This window comes from Cryptomeria japonica, chromosome 4 (genome assembly GCF_030272615.1).
Source record: "Cryptomeria japonica chromosome 4, Sugi_1.0, whole genome shotgun sequence".
Lineage (NCBI taxonomy): Eukaryota > Viridiplantae > Streptophyta > Pinopsida > Cupressales > Cupressaceae > Cryptomeria > Cryptomeria japonica.
Genome location: NC_081408.1, coordinates 444,379,587 through 444,383,718, shown reverse-complemented (window position 1 = coordinate 444,383,718; position 4,132 = coordinate 444,379,587).

The following is a 4,132-nucleotide window of genomic DNA, read 5'->3' as shown; positions in this document are numbered from 1 at the left end:
TCGAAGAGTTCATATTAGACATGTTAGATTGTGATGGAGGTATTATGTTATTGAAAGAAGGTATTGGTTGAGAGTAAGGTGGCGGGACACTATGATAGTTAGTCATTGAGATGATTGGAAAGAAGGAACACTACAAGGAGGGATGGAATGGTTAAATGAATTGCCCTCTTGCATCATGGTCATTTGTGGAGATGTAATAGGGACACTCATTGAAGGAATGAATGAAGAAGTCAGATTGAATGAAGGAAGAGGGTTGATTGAAGAAGAAGGATTGCCCCCATGACTGGTGATCATAGGTGGAATGTTTTGTATTGAAGTAGTCATTATGTTTGATGTAAAAGTAGGTATACTAGCAATAGAAGTTGTCAAAGGAATAGAATGATTGACTTGAGTAGGAGGTTGTGTATAGCCTAAAGTTTCGGCACAACTCTTCATAGGCATCACATTCGAATCCACAATGTGTGCAATACTACGTACAATATCAATTCCATTCTTATCACTTTGAACCATACGTTTTAGACCCTTAATTAATGAAAGAGCTTGACTATCGAGGTATTCTTGAGACATCCATTGCTGAAAATCATCAAATTGGTTATCCAATTTTGAAAGTTGTTCTACAGAAACCTCATGGAGAGCTTCTTCATCATTAAGAGGATTAGAGGAATTACCCATGCCCTCGTTAAAAAGGCCATTCAAATTAGGTTCCATCTCCTCGGTAATTAAACCTTGGAAAGACTTAATTCTAAGGCTTCGTCTAACGGGAATAGTGTAAGTAGGGCTTATTGTTGTAAAATTCATGCACTAGAGAGAGAGAGAGATTTTGAATTTTGAAAATAAAGTTGGCGAAATTGAACAATGAGATAATGATTATCCAATTTGAATTTTGTGAAAGAAGAGGGAAACACAACTTCTAAGAAAGGTAGGCACAATTGAAAATTAGGGCCAAGGGGGTAGCACTTAATTTTAATTGTTATCTTGAAATTTGAGATCTTGAATTTTGAATTTATTTTCGAATTTAGAGGTAGCAAATTTCAATAAAATCAGCCAATCTCCTGGATTTAAGCTATTAAATACAATCATGACAATCTCCCGAAGTTTCAGAAAAAATGTCGGGGACCGTGGCGAACGGAGTGCACACAGTCCTCGCAACTTTTTTCAAAATTTTCAGGGATGAAAGTTATGATGATTTTAAAGCTAATCTGAAAAAATTGAGTGATTTTACGATCTGTAGATAGGCCAAATTAAAGTTGCAATCTCAAATTTGAACCCTACCAAGATTGTTGAAAAATGCAAAATTTGAATTTTGAAAAAGAGAGGGAAACTGAAATTTTGAATTTTATGATTTTAGAGGGAATACTAAAAGCAATGCAAGCTTTGAAATTTAAAAGTTGACTCAATTTCATGCAAAATTCAAATTTGAAATCAGAAATCAAAGTTGTTGCAATTAAACACTTAATTTCAAAAGTCACAAACTGCAAGAATTTGAATAAAGCACTGAAACTTCGAATGAATGCCAACACACTTTTCAGATTTAGGACAGTAAGAAACACAATTTTAACACAAAATTTCAATTTCAACAATTTTTGAATGATTATAAGCCTTAACCCAAGCAATCACTAGACCAACTTTGACTTTAATTTTGAAAATGTTAGAATTGATGAAATTAGCCAAGATTCTGGATTCTAGCAGAAAAATACAGTAAGATCTAGCTCCCAAAATTTCAGAAAAAATGTCGGGGACGATGGCGCTCTGGGTACACACGGTCCTCGCAACTTTTTTCAAAATTTTCAGGGATGAGAGATATTGTGATTTTGTTGTGGAATCCAAAATTACAGCCGATTTGGAGGTGTTTTGATCAATGAAATCATCGGTCAAAGGTCAAATCAAGAGGGTTTTAAAAAATTAGGGTTTTGACACTTAACCACTTAATTTTCAGAATTAAAGCACAAATATGATTTGACAATTTGCAATAGAAGCGTAGATCTAAAACAAGCATTAACAATTAAACATTTCACAAGCTCAATTACTAAAAAGAAAATTTAGGGTTTTTATGCAATTAACCTCTAAAATTTGCAAAAGATCAAACATGGAAATGTAATTAAGGAAGCAAAAAATATTTTTTTCAGATCTAACCAAGAATAATCAGAATTAGGATGTTCACATCGGGTTCACCAAAATGTAAAGCGGAAAATCGAACCCTAGGTGTTCCCCCACTCCAAGGAGAGAGAAAGTAGGTCACTAGGATTGACGGTTTTCACTTAGGAGAGACTTTACATTCAAAAGAGGGGTTGAAACCCACAAGATCCAATCCCACACAATGCAAGATTGAATTCTAAATGAGTTTCAAGGGTTGAGACATCAAGGATACCCTCTTTTGTAAAGAATGTAGATAGAAGGATTGAACTAGGAGTGTATGTAAAAGTAAGAAAGATTCGCTTGTAGACGGAGATAGGGACACGGGATGAAGCTACGGATCTGAAATTAGCAGTAAAATGTCGAGACGTTGCTGTCTTGCAAGTTTGAGCGAAAGTTGATGGGACGATGGCACCCGGAGTGCACATGGTCCTCCGAAAAATCCGCAAAACGAAGGGGGATCTGTTCGTCTCTGCACAAGGATTCCAAATCTTCAATTACAGCCGCGTACCTGCAACCTACACACAGAAAAGAGAGGACAATTGGGGGGTTAGGGATTAGGGGTTTGCCTTCAGGTCAAACCCCAATTTTGGAATTAACCAAGAAATGAGAATGTTGTAAATGTAAGTGTTTGTAATGTAATCAAGTATTGATACCTTGTTGTAAGAATGTTTGTATTCTTACATGTGAAGGTGTAATGATGTTGTATGTTGTATGTTGTAGGTGGTCTCCTCTTCAATGGTTGAATCCTTATCTTAAATGCAACACCTAGCCTTGAATGGAAACTTAGAATGCTCAATTGCTTGAAGGAATGCTTGAATGCTTGAATGTTTGAATGTTTGCCTTTCGCTTCCGCCTCTTGCACACATATCTTTTTCCACCCTTTTCTGGGAGGGGAAATGTAGTTTATATACTTGTCAATTAGGGTTAGGAGACTGATTTTTCCGACCTTAGGCCGACCTAGGAGCATCATTTTCCAAATTGCAAACTTGAAGACCCGATGCCCAACAAGAGACCGGGCCCAAAATAGGGCCAGGGACCAGGGCGTTGGGCGCCATGGTCTCACCTCTCGGGACAGCAGGGTGCAAGGAGGATCAAGCCAAGGTGCAGAAAGATGTAGTTTTTGATGTCGTAAATAGGTTTCAGGGTCTCCATTCAGGTTCAACGTTGCACCGCCATCATGAAGACCCAAATGTAGTTGAAATTGCAAGTGTCGCAATTTTACGACGCTACAAAAGGGAAAGCCTCGATATCTGTCCATAGTTTCTGCTTCTCTATTGTTGAGACTAGAACATATACATTAACTATCTGAAAGTACATCCTCTAGTTGTATGACTTCAAAAATCCTCTAATCCACTACCTACCTCCATCTTTAGCTTCAAAGAAGACTTTACTTTGGTTCCACAGAATGGCCAGCCCACTAGAAGCTCCATACACCTGAACACCTATACAGCTCCACAACCTTAGCTTTTTCGTAAATACATCTAATTCCCCAAACTCATTTTTGTTTCTTGTAATAGCATTATATCACTTTCTCTATTTCTATCTGGTTCTCAATCAAGTGTTTCTTGTTAGGGGCCCCTAACATTCCAGCTTAGGATCATCATGGTGCCTTGGGAAGGACCTCGCCCTTCCCAACTTTTAGAATTTTAGTAATTTTTGTCTGCCCTTCAGCTTGACCTGCCAAGGTTCTAAGCTACACTAATGAATTTCTCCCTCTCCTATTACCCAGAGGTACTCCACAATCTGGTTTACACTTATTAGGGATATTCTGAGAAATTCCTAAATTCGGGGCACCTTGCTCCCCAACCTCCCCTTCATCCACCCCAAAGAGAATATGGTTTTTATTAGACTCCATTGCATTCAATTATAAATATCTTCTTAATTATCTCCTCCTTTTCCATCTGGCAATCAAATTCCTCCTCAGGGTAGTTATCCTCTACCAAAAACTCCACCTCAATGCTCTTCTTGATACCTTTAGAAGTTGGGGACTTCATGC